The following is a 13,354-nucleotide window of genomic DNA, read 5'->3' as shown; positions in this document are numbered from 1 at the left end:
TTGCCGGGGGGGTCCCGGTCATGTCAGAGCCTGGCCAGCCAATCCGCTGGCCGGGGGGCGTGGCTGGGACAGTTTAAACCAAGGAGCAAGCAGGAGGACTTCCTCTTGGCTTGCTTCCTCAATCACCCGCCCTCCCTCCCTATTTGCAGGTTAGGCACTGACCTTGCTATGGACTTCGGTTGGTCACCTTGGTTGTCCGAGGAGCCTGGTAGGAATTTTCCCACTTGGCAAATTGGCACTGGCCACTTGGTTTTCGCCTACCTCGTAGCAATCATCACAACTTTGTTAGGGTTGCGGTTAGGCATTATGTGACCTTGTGTGGGGAAGGTGTAGCCATCACCTGCCCCTCCAAGCTTAAAGGTATTCCGTTAAAGGAATCCGGGGGTGTTGATCTTGTCCGAAGCCCGGCTGGGGGCTAGGGCCTTGACACGACCCCACGGGAAAACCAGGGGGTTGGTTGAGTTGGTTCGCATCGACAGGGCTCCCCCTACTGGTGGCTTACCCTTACTGGACTTCCTGCACAACGGGCAGGAGTCAGATATAGTCGGGTTCAATCAATGCCTAAGCCAATACCGCTCACATTCTGTAATTCAATAAAGCTGTGGCCAAAATTTGCCCAGTAACATAAACCTAATATCTGTGTCCTGGTGTGAGTTATTTCCCAATGAGGGGGTGGCTGTGGGGTCTCGACGCACAATAATAATAATAATAATAATAATAATAATAATAATAATAATAATAAAAACACTCTTCAAAAGCAGTGCAGAACAACCATCAAATCACTAGTCATTCAGGAAGGCATTAGACAGCTGCACAACCTTGTATTCAGAGTTGCCTGCTGGTGCCCTGCGAGACAGTAAGAGGTTTTTGTCTCAGTTCCCCATAGAGATGGATCACAGTGCTGCGCGCTTGGCCTGCCATCCCATGTACTGCAGTAATAATTGGCCTCGTCTTCGGCTTGAACTCCGGTGATCACTAGATTCCAGAGGTTCTTGGAGGAATCAGGGGAGACACTGAATCTCTCTGGGACCCCAGAGCCCCTGCCCTGGTCACTACTGGTGTAATAATGATAGAGAAAGCGTGGGGTACCCGTTTTCTGCTGATACCATCTCACCCTCTCACTGCTGATTTTAAAATCGCTGCTCACAGCACATGCGAGCTTCACTGTTGATCCCAGGGATACGGACATTGAGGCTGGTTGAGTCATAACAATAACCTGAGACTCTGAACCTGCAAGAAAATAATAGGGAATGTTACTGACCACTGGAGATGGACTCATCGGTCACTTTTCTTTCTGCCTTTCTTTTCTTAAATTCAGATCTCCACATTTCCACAGCAATTTCATATTTAAGAAAAGATATTGTGAAAACAATTAGCTGTTGTGTGTGTAATCTTTGCAAAAATTCAATTCACCACCATTTTAATTTCTCTCGATATAAACATTTTTGTACATGGTTTTGCCTAACATGGACAAATACATGATGCATTTTTTTCATGTTATTTTTGTCAATATTTTGATATACAGTTCTCCCAAATATATGCAGCTTGGTACATGTGTTCTTTGGCTGCGGAACTGCGTTGCACAAATCAGAGAAGCGTGCCTTTCAAAGGATAGCTGTCTATCGGTTTGAGAAGTGTCCGTTAGGTAGTTCATCATTATAAAACAAACAAAACTGAATTTCTCCTTTTCCAACCTGACCACCTGAGTGAGAACTGATACAACTCTTCTCTGTCTCGCTGAAGTAACCTCACCTGAGAGAAGTGTCTCCAGGAACAGAACCACAGGAACCCAGAACATTGCAGCAAGGACACCCATGACTTGCTTCTCATACTGCTATCTTAACACCTCTTCTCTTATATCTCTCACTTGAAGGCAAATTCCTGGAACTGTATGCAAATATCTCTAGCTGCTTTTGGCTTTCCCTGTCACAAGGACTGTGTGAAGTCCTAGAATGCCATCAAGCTCATGAACTGTCAGGCAGCAGAGGAACTAATCCCCAGGGCAGGTTGCCAGGAACGGATAAGACAAGGAAAACTCCTTATCAAGGCTTTGTATTCAATATTTACAGAGAGAGGGAATGTAGCCTCTTGGAATAATGGTGTTGCCCCAAGTGAATCTCCCCTCCCCTTCTTCATTCGCCATGTCGTCTACGGGTGACACTGAGGGCCCTTTGCTTCTGAGTCCTTTGTCCCTCACCGGATTCTGGGAGATGGTGGGTCTGGAATGCTTTATAAGGATAACATGTCAACCAGCTGCTCAGGCTCTGCTTCCCCCTCCTCTTCTCCCATTATTTCCCAACTTTTCCCCCTCATCTTTCTCTGAGCTGTGACCTGCCTCAAACCCCTGCTGTAATTCTGAACAGTCTTCTTCTTCTCTGGAAGGGTCAGGCTGGGGAGGCGGTCTCCACCATTCCTCCACTGCCCAGTCCCTGACGTGAACTGGTCTTAGGGGAGACAGAGCACAGCTATGTGCTTCCTCCACAGTGACACCAATGCTTCTGAACGACATTTGCAGGAAGCCATCAACAACCTCCATAATACTACCAGAAGAAGATCCCTCCATTTATTTTAGCGCTGCTGCTTCTGTACCTTTCACAGCAAGCTCATGGCAGGTGAAGTCAGGCATGGAGAGACACAGATAGAAAATGATACACCTGGCTGCTGTTGGGGGCATGGGGCAAAACCACCTATAAAAGCTTGCATCTACCTGGAAGCAACCGACTTTGGCTGTTAAAATCTTTTCCTTACTTCCCAGGACATGAGGTTGGGCAGAAAATTTAGAAGATATGTCAAGGGATATGTTCCTCTATCCAAGATGCAACCCACGTCCTAACAGATGCTTCTTTTGTAAATTAAGGTAGCAAATGAGCCTAAATGGCTCTTCCAGATCATCTATGGAGCATATCTTGATCTGCATGCAGGATGCTTATGATGAGATTAGACAATGTCCAGCCAGCCCCCACCTCTCGGCCTTCCTGCTTCCATCCAGCCAGGGGGTAGTGATGATTCTGAGCACAGACGTGATGGAGAGCTGGGTTGGGAGGTCCAGGGTCCTGCTCTGCAGGAGAAGGGGGGACTTCAAATGTGTTCTTTCTCTAACACAAGTTTGAGGCAGAAGAAGTTGGATTTGACAGCAACTGCAGGCACAAAGTCTATTTTTTTCATGCCACCCCAATCTCCAAGGGGTGGGAGGTTTCAGGGGTTCCAGGCATTTCCCAGGGTTCATCTTTCGTTTTGGAATGAGGCCCATTGGAGATTGTGGTGTCTTTATGATATATGGTTTATTTACACATATATATAACCTGAGCCCGTAATAATAATAATTATAATAATACTAATGTTCAATAAATAATAATAATAATATAATATGCTCAATGAAGACTGGCCTAGCAATCAGCAGTTGGCATTTCTGCTATAGCTCACCATTTCTAAAAGAGACTTCCATCTGGCAATGATATGAAGTCTGAAGCCTGACTTTGCCAAAGCAGATCTTTCATCCACAAGGAAGGGCTGACTTGAGGGTGTGCTGGGCTGGCAGGTCCAAGGTCCTGCTGGGAGGAAGAAAGTGGGAATTCAGAGTTTTCTGTCTCTTCTGGTTCCATCCAGAGTAGGATGGACTTGACAACAGATGTAGACACAGATTAGATGATGTTTGTTTTTGGTATTCACATCCCACTGCTCTTTGGTGGAAGAGGAAAGGTGTTTGTCACACTTCCCCATCAGTTTGTATCACTGTGGAACGCGCTAGCCCTTCTCCCCTGCTGCAACTCTCACAGTGCACAAATCGAGGGACCTGCCCTGATCTCTGTTGATACCAGCGAACAGCGTCGCCAGTATCACTGGTTGTACAGGAGAGTTTAATGGTTTGACCCGGCGATACAGACTCGGAGGCAGGCTGAGTGCAAATTGATTGGCAGGTGACACCTGTTTAAAAAATATGGAGAAAAGGGAACATTTTTAGTGCTCTCAAATAAATAAAAATGATAAATGCAGCTAGCTTTTGGTTGGCCAATGGAAAATGAGATCTTCTCTACAGCTTTACCTGAGCAGTAAATAAAAAGAGCAAGGAGAAAGAGAAATGAAGACATGATGGTGAGCTCTCCAGAGGAGTTTGAACTTCTGAAGGAAACTTCCTCACTCCTCTCTTAAATCCCCCAGAGCTGAGGAGCTTCCCCTTCATGCAAATGTCTTCTGCGATCATCGATTGCCTCTATTGGGATTTGGAGATCCTGCAGAGCATTATACGACATTCAATCAAAGGGCCCAAAGGGTAGATTTGCATAAAGGAGATTATTCAAAGCAGCAGGACTGGCCCTTAGTTCAGCCAGGATGTCATGAGTGAGACGTCTTTCAGGAAGGGTCCTGGGAACACTGCTTTTTAAAGAGTGGAACATCTCACTTGGGAACATTCCTAACCTGGGCTTTATAGATAGAGGACTGTGTAGGAATGAAAAGAGCTCATAATTCTTAAAACATCTTAGAAAGTTCAGTCTTTCTTTGAATCTTAACTTTTTATAGTATAAAGTAAGGTTGTGAATTGTTCTTGTTTTGTCTTATCTTTTTCTAACATGGACAACCTAGGACAGCCAGTTTCCATAGCTCTGCTGCACAAAACTATTAAGCTTCAAATTGTTGCATAAACTTGGTGAAGAAAACATTGATTCTCCGTATTTCAAAAGGCACAGTCTCTGCTGCCACCTTCTGACATATGAGGAGCAGAGATGGTGATGAAAGACACGCAGCCTGCAATAGTGAGAAGAACAGTACCACTGAGTTCTGGGTGGGGGACTTTGGGCTCCCAGATTTCAGCAGCGACTTGTGCGATGCTAAAATTTGGTGCATGCCCCCACCTCTCATGCTCTGCTCTAAAGCTTTGGTGTGGCACCGCCTGTAGAACAGTGCCAAATTCGACTAAGCCAGTTGAACCACCTCTGGAAGCAGAGTAGAGTTGGTCTCACCCAGTTGAGCCCATCTGGGTATTCGGTGCAGTATCATGGCAGGAGGGTCAGGGAGCAGGAGATTGAATAGCCTATAGAGATTCCCCCGCACCGTCCCCCACCCCCTCTCCCTCTCCTCTGACTCTCTGTCCAGTTGCAGGGGGCATGGATCTAGAACTCCTGAGGTGCCACAACTGTGAAAAACAATGGAAGATGAGAGGCAGGGAGAGTGCCTGATTTTTGCATCACACAGACATCACTGGAAAGCTGGCTTTCTCTGCCTCTGTGATTTCCTGGGCAATTAGCCAGAAGCTGTTGACAACACCTAACAGCATCAGTCACCTGTGGAAGCAGCTCATCAATCTGCAACAAGGTGAGGAACCTCAAGCTGAGAGAGCAATGTGTCTCTGCAAGTGACTCTGTCTGGCCTTCTCAGCCAGTGGCGTAGCGTGGGTTGCCAGTGCACGAGCCCCATGGAAGGAGATGGGAGGAAGGGAAATGGAGACAGTGCACAAGTGCATGCAACTGCCTAGCAGCCTCCATACCACCCAGGAGATCACAGCCACAGAGACAAGAAAATAAGAATTGCTCCATTGTCTGGAGAGGCCAACGGAAAACCTGTTTTCAACATAGCCCAGTGGCGGAAGCGCACTGCTGTACAGTGGTACCTCGGGTTAAGTACTTAAATAATTCCGAAGGTCTGTTCTTAACCTGAAATTGTTCTTAACCTGAAGCACCACTTTAGCTAATGGGGCCTCCTGCTGCTGCCGTGGCACCAGAGCACGATTTCTGTTCTCATCCTGAAGCAAAGTTCTTAACCCGAGGGACCATTTCTGGGTTAGCGGAGTCTATAACCTGAAGCGTATGTAACCCGAGGTACCACTGTACTACTACTAATAATAATAATAATAATACTGCTCAGAAAATAATAAGAACATTATTATAGGCTCAATGAAGACCCAACCTAGCAGTCAGCAGGTGGCATTTCTGTTATACCTCACAATTCTTAAAACAGACTTCCATCTGGAATGATATGAAGTCTGCAGCCTGACTTTCCCAAAGCAGCTCTTTCATCCACTGGGAAGGGCTGACGTGAGGGTGTGCTGGGCTGGCAGCTCCAAGGTCCTGCTGTGAGGAAGGAGGTGGGACTGCAGAGTTTTCTGTCTCTTCTGGTTCCATCCAGAGCAGGATGGACTTGACAACAGATGTAAAAACAGATTACATGAAGTTCGTTTTCAGTATTCACATCTCACTGCTCTTTGGTGGAAGAGGAAAGGTTTTTGTCACACTTCCCCATTACTTTGCATCACTGTGGAACGCACTAGCACTGCTATACCATCTGCAACAGTAATAAACGGCCTCATCTCCAGCCTGGACGTTGGTGATGGTTAAATAGCCACTGTTCCCAGAGCGAGAAGCCGTGAATCGATCTGGGATCCCTTCTCCCCTGCTGCAACTCTCACAGTGCACAAATCGAGGGGCCTGCCCTGATCTCTGTTGAAACCAGCGAACAGCAGAGCCAGTATCACTGGTTGTACAGGAGAGTTTAATGGCTTGCCCCGGTGACACAGACTCAGAGGCAGGCTGAGTGCAAATTGACTGGCAGGTGACACCTGTTTAAAAAAATATGGAGAAAGGGGAACATTTTTAGTGCTCTCAAATAAATGAAAACGATAAATGCAATTAGCTTTTGGTTGGCCAATGGAAAATGAGATCTTCTCCACAGCTTTACCTGAGCAGTAAATAAAAAGAGCAAGGAGAAAGAGAAATGCAGACATGATGGTGAGCTCTAAAGAGGAGTTTGAACCTCTGGAGGAAACTTCCTCACTCCTCTCTTAAATCCCCCAGAGCTGAAGAGCTGCCCCTTCATGCAAATATCTTCTGAAATCATCTATTGCTTCTATTGGGATTTGGAGATCCTGCAGAGTATTATGGGACATTCAGTCAAAGTGTCCAAGGGCAGATTTGCATAAGGGAGATTTCTCAAAGAAGCAGGACTGGCCCTTAGTTCAGCCAGGATGTGATGACACAGTCATGAAGCAACTGTTTGCAGTAAAACATCTATCTGGAAGGGTCCTGGGAACACTGCTTTTTATAGAGTGGAACATCTCACTTGGGAACATTCCTTTCTTTTTTTAAATTTTTTTACTTCAAAATTATAACAAGACATATTATCCAAAACATATCATCCTTGTTTCCCCCCCCCCCATTTTTCCTCCCTCCCCCCTCCCACACAAAACCCAATAACCCACCTGCCCCCACCCCCCGACTTCCCTCAGTTCCAGTCTTTGGTTTCTCTGAGACTGCTGTTTTCTGCATGTTACAAAGTTGTATAGATCCTCAAACTATTTAGCTGATTATTATCAATAAAAGGTTTGTGAATGTTTATTCAAAACCAGCCAAGGAGTCCAGTTCGCTTTGTTGCGTCCTCAGATACTTTGTAAAGGGTTCCCATTCATCCTTAAAGTCACAGTTATCCTTGTCCCATAGCTTGTATGTCAGTTTTGCGAGCTCTGCATAGTCCATCAATTTTTCTTGCCATGATTCTTTAGTTGGGGTAATGGGGACCATTCCTAACATGGGCTGGATGCACAGAGGACTGTGTAGGAATGAAAATAGCTCAAATGTGCTCTTTGGATATCCAATCGCCACTCCTAGAGCTTCATGTTCTTGCAAAGCATTGTGGGATATTCAAATAGAGGAGAATAGGACAGATTTTCATAAAGGGCATTCTTTTCATAACATGGGCTGGATAGACAGAGGACTGAGTAGAAAGGGGGAAAGCTCATAATTCTTAGAAACTCTTAGAAAGTTCAATCTGTCATTGTATTTTAACTTTTCTTGTTTTAAAGTAAGGTTGTGAATTTATCTTCTTTTTCATGTCTTATCTTTCTGTAACCTGCATTGAGGCTTTTTTAATACAATCAAGTGGTGTAGAAATATTATGAAATAAATATGTTATACAAATGACCGAGAAGTTCAAAAGAGACTTATTAAGGGGAAGAATACCCATTTGTCAGTGCTGAACAAACCAAGCTGCACACTCTGGGCAGACTACTCTACGTCCTCCTGCACAGAATGGGATGCTTCTATTGTTCTTGCTGCCTGTGGCTGATGGGAATTGGAGTCCAACAACTTCTTAAAGACCAGAGTTTCCCTACCCCCCCACTGTACAAAACTATTGAGCTTTAAATTATTGCATAAAACTGGGGAAGAAAACATTCATTCTTTCAAATGGGACAGTCTATGCTGCCACCATCTGGCATAAGGTGCCAGAACTCTTACAAGGAGGGTGCCAATTTGCCAAGTGGAAAAAATTCCTACCAAGCACCTCAACGGCGACCAACCGAGGTCCATAGCAAGGTCAGAAGGGGAACCTTGAAGGGCAGGCGGATGGGAAATCAAAACAGGTGAGTGGCCAAAGAGGGAGATTTCCGGCCACGCTTGCCTTAAATGAGGCAAGGACACCCCCTGGGCCAGCCGACTGAGGAATCCTATTTCTGAACGCCTATTTTTGAACCTATTTTTGAACACCCCACCAATTTCCAAGTGGTGCGAGTTTCCAGAAGTTCCAGGCATTTCCCAGGGTTTGTCTCTCCTTTGTGAATGATGCCCATTGGAGAAGGTGGTATCTTGATATATGGTTTATTTACACACATATATATAACCAGAGCCTGAAATAATGATGATGATGATGATGATGATGATGATGATGTTCAGTAAATAATAATAATATTATAAAATGCTCGATGAAGATCAACCTAGCAAATTGCAGGTGGCTTTTCTGCTATAGCTCACCAATTCTTCCATCTGGCAATGATATGAATTCTGAAGCCCGACTTTCCAAAAGCAGCTCTTTGATCCACAAGGAAGTGCTGACTCGATGGTATGGTGGGTTGGCTGGTCCAAGGTCCTGCTGTAAGGATGGAGGTGGGACCACACAGTTTTCTGTCTCTTCTGGTTCCATCCAGAGTAGGATTGACTTGACAACAGATGTAGACACAGATTACATGAAGTTGGTTTTCAGTATTCACATCTCACTGCCCTTTGGTGGAAGAGGAAAGGTTTTTGTCTCAGTTCCCCATCAGTTTGCATCACTGTGCAACTTGCCAGTATACCATCTGCAACAGTAATAAACAGCCTCGTCTCCAGCCTGGACGCTGCTGATGGTTAAATAGCCAATGGTCCCAGAGCGGGAAGCAGTAAATCGATCGGGGATCCCTTCTCCCCTGCTGCAACTCTCACAGTGGACATAGCGAGGGGCCTATCCTGGCCTCTGTTGATACCAAAAAACGTAGTTGCCGCTGCTGTCACTGGTAGTACAGGAGAGTTTGACCGTTTGACCGAGGGCCACCGATTCAGAGGCAGGCTGAATCGCGTCTGACTGTGAAGAGACACCTTTGCAGGGGGAAGCAACAACAGAAAATACAAATATGAGGACCTCTGTTCCTTTTCAGCATTCTCAAATACCCACAAAGCATTATGTTTCTTGGATAGATTCAAATATCTTTGCCTTGGGCTCTGTAACAAGAAATCACCTCCACAGCCTTACCTGAGCAGTAAAGGAAAATAGCAAGGATGAACTGAGAGAGGGCCATGGTGAGCTCTCCAGGGGAGTCTGACTTTCTGAAGGGATCTTGCCCTCTCCTCTCTTAAATCTCCCAGAGCTCAAGGCTTTCCCCTTCATGCAAATGTGTTCTGTGCAGAACCCTATCTAGGTGACCTTGTGCCCCTGGCAGAACCATCCAGATTGCACCCCCTTGACACAGACAAATTACCGGTAGCTCTTCTTCCGCCTCTCCTCCAAACCCCACCCCCTCCACCTATTCAATTCACCCTCTATTTAAAACCTTTCCTTATGAGGCAGTATCAATATTTTTATTTATAGACATATTTATGCATATATTTTACCTGATTCTGTGCCCCCTCCTCACCTGCACCCCTGGCGGGGGCCCACCTCACCACCCCCTGGCTACAGCCCTGGTTCTGTGGATATCCAATCACCTCTCCTAGCCTCTCCAGTTCATGTTCTTGCAAAGCATTGTGGGACAGTCAAACAGGGGAGAATAGGACAGATTTTCAAAAAGGGCATTAAAAAGAAAAAAGTAGTGGGTCAGTGACAGGAGCGAGCCAGCAGTAAATCACCAGGCAGAAAAGAAGCAAAATGTTGCTTACTTACAAAAGGTAAGGTATTGGTAGGAAGAAATGCTAGTTTCAGACTCCGTTCTGATCTGGGAGGAAAAGAGGCTTGTGAAAGCCATGGACTGGCCAAGGCACCTGCCAATGGGAGGAGGGACCAGAGCAAAAAGTGGGTGGAGTAATGGCTCTGAATTTTAATTCAGTCTCCTGCGAAAGTGTCTTCACACGTCTCTTTCCATCCTCCCTCCAGACGAGCAAGAGGCATTGTCAGATTTTAGGAACACTTAGAGAAAGGCCCAAATGTGTCTGGCCATTGGCCATGCTGACTGGGGCTGATGGGAGTCCACCCATTTCTGAAAGGCCACCATTTCCCCACAGCTGCCATATTCAGGTTCACGTTACTGCTTTGCAGAACAGACCTCTATTCTGACATCAAGCACGAACGTCACAGGGTGGTCTGGCATGCCGTGCGCAGGCCCTGCAGCTTGCACCACTGGCACAAGCATTCCCCGTGGCAGGTGAGCACATCCACTGGGCAGTTTTGAGGGGCCTGGCCCCTTCCTTGACAATTGTTGGGTTCGCTGCGCCCCCATTGGCGTGTATGTCTCTAATATTTCACTTTTCCTCAAATGGATCTAAATAGATATAAACTCCCAAGCCTGTCCAAACTGACCACTTTGATCCAAAAGGAGGGGCACAGCTCCATTTCCTGTGCACCTTTCCCCAGGAAAAAGCTGCAGTTTACTTCTGAATGGCAGCAAAGGGCAGTCGGATTCTCCACGGATTGCTGGTTGTTCTGATTTAGGGTTGAAGAGCAGGTTTTCCAGGGGGAAGCAGCAGGGCCAAGGCAAAACCAGCCAGACTCCTGTCTAGAAAGCAGGGGCAAAGCATAAAAGTCCTTGTAGCTGTGCTTTCCAGAAATTGGGCAAGCAGAAATGTGGACAAGCCCTATGCATCTGCAGAAGCCTGGCACTCCTGGTGCGGACAGGATGGAGGGCTGGGCTGGGAGGTCCAGGGTCCTGCTCTGCAGAAGGAGGGGGGTCTTCAAATGTGCTCTTTATCTCCTACAAGTTCTAGGCAGAAGAAGTTGGACTTGACAGCAACTGCAGGCACATAGCCTCTTTTTGAACGCCACCCCATTTCCAACTGGTGCGAGGTTCCAGCAGTTCCAGGCATTTCCCAGGGTTTGTCTCTCCTTTGTGAATGAGGCCCATTGGAGAAGGTGGTGTCTTTATGATATTTGGTTTATTTACACACATATACAACATGAGCGGGACGCAGGTTGTGCTGTGGGTTAAACCACAGAGCCTAGGACTTGCCGATCGGAAGGTTGGCAGTTCAAATCCCTGCAACGGAGTGAGCTCCCGTTGCTCGGTCCCTGCTCCTGCCAACCTAGCAGTTCGAAAGCACGCAGTGCAAGTAGATAAATAGTCCCGCTCCGGCAGGAAGGTAAACGGCGTTTCTGTGCGCTGCTCAGGTTCGCCAGAAGCAGCTTAGTCATGCTGCCCACATGACCTGGAAGCTGTACACCGGCTCCCTCAGCCGGTGAACAGCCAATAAAGCGAGATAAGCAATACAACCTCACAGTCATCTGCGACTGGACCTATGGGTCAGGGGTCCCTTTACCTTTACAACCTGAGCCAATTATTAATATTATTAATAATAATATTAATATTATTATTATGCTTAAGTAATGTGCTCAATTAAGACCAATCTGCATGTGACATTTCTGCTATAGTTCCCAATTCTTAATCCCAATTCCATCTGGCAATGATCTGAAGTCTGAAACCTGACTTTACAAAAGCAGCTCTTACATCCACAAGGATTGGGGAAGCATAAATGTGGACAAGCCCTATGCATCTGCAGAAGCCTGGCACTCCTGGTGCGGATGGGATGGAGGGCTGGGCTGGGGGGTCCCTGGTCCTGCTCTGCAGGAGGAGGAGGGACTTCAAATGTGTTCTTTCGCTCTTACAAGTTCTAGGCAAAAAAAGTTGGACTTGACAGCAACTGCAGGCACAAAGCCTATTTTCCACGCCACCCCAATCTCTAAGTGGTGAGGGGTTCTAGGGGTTCCAGGCATTTCCCAGGGTTTGTCATTCCTTTTGGAATGAGGCCTATTGGCAATTGTGTTCTCTTTATCATATGGGTTATTTGTACATACACACACACACACACACACACACACACACACACACACACACAACTTGAGCCTGTACTACTACTACTACTGCTACAGTGGTACCCCTGGTTACGTACTTAATTCATTCCGGAGGTCCGTTCTTAACCTGAAACTGTTCTTAACCTGAAGCACCACTTTAGCTAATTGGGGCCTCCCGCTGCAGCCATGCCTCCGGAGCACGATTTCTGTTCTCATCCTGAAGCAAAGTTCTTAACCCGAGGTACTATTTCTGGGTTATGGGAGTCTGTAACCTGAAGTGTATGTAACCCGAGGTACCACTGTACTACTACTACTACTACTAATAATAATAATAATAATAATAATAATACTGCTCAGAAAATAATAAGAACATTATAATAGGCTCAATGAAGACCCAATCTAGCAGTCAGCAGGTGGCATTTCTGTTATAGCTCACAGTTCCTAAAACAGACTTCCATCTGGAATTATATGAAGTCTGCAGCCTGACTTTCCCAAAGCAGCTCTTTCATCCACAAGGAAGGGCTGACTTGAGGGTGTGCTGGGCTGGCAGCTCCAAGGTTCTGCTGCGAGGAAGGAGGTGGGACTGCAGAGTTTTCTGTCTCTTCTTGTTCCATCCACAGTAGGATGGACTTGACAACAGATGTAGACACAGAATATATGAAGTTCGTTTTCAGTATTCACATCTCACTGCTCTTTGGTTGAAGAGGAAAGGTTTTTGTCACACTTCCCCATTACTTTGCATCACTGTGGAACGTGTTACCATACATTCTGCAACAGTGATAAACGGCCTCGTCTCCAGCCTGGACGTTGGTGATGGTTAAATAGCCCATGGTCCCAGAGCGAGAAGCAGTAAATCGATCTGGGATCCCTTCTCCCCTGCTGCTACCCTCATACTGCACAAAGCGAGGGGCCTGCCCTGATCTCTGTTGATACCAGCCAATGTAGTAGCCAGTATCACTAGTTGTACAGGAGACTTTAATGGTTTGACCAGGCGATACAGACTCAGAGGCAGGCTGAGTGCAAATTGACTGGCAGATGACACCTGTTTAAAAAAATATGGAGAAAGGGGAACATTTTTAGTGCTCTCAAATAAATAAAAATGGTAAATGCAGTTAGCTTT

The sequence above is a fragment of the Podarcis raffonei genome, chromosome 16 (assembly GCF_027172205.1).
Source record: "Podarcis raffonei isolate rPodRaf1 chromosome 16, rPodRaf1.pri, whole genome shotgun sequence".
Lineage (NCBI taxonomy): Eukaryota > Metazoa > Chordata > Lepidosauria > Squamata > Lacertidae > Podarcis > Podarcis raffonei.
This window is presented reverse-complemented; position numbering follows the sequence as displayed.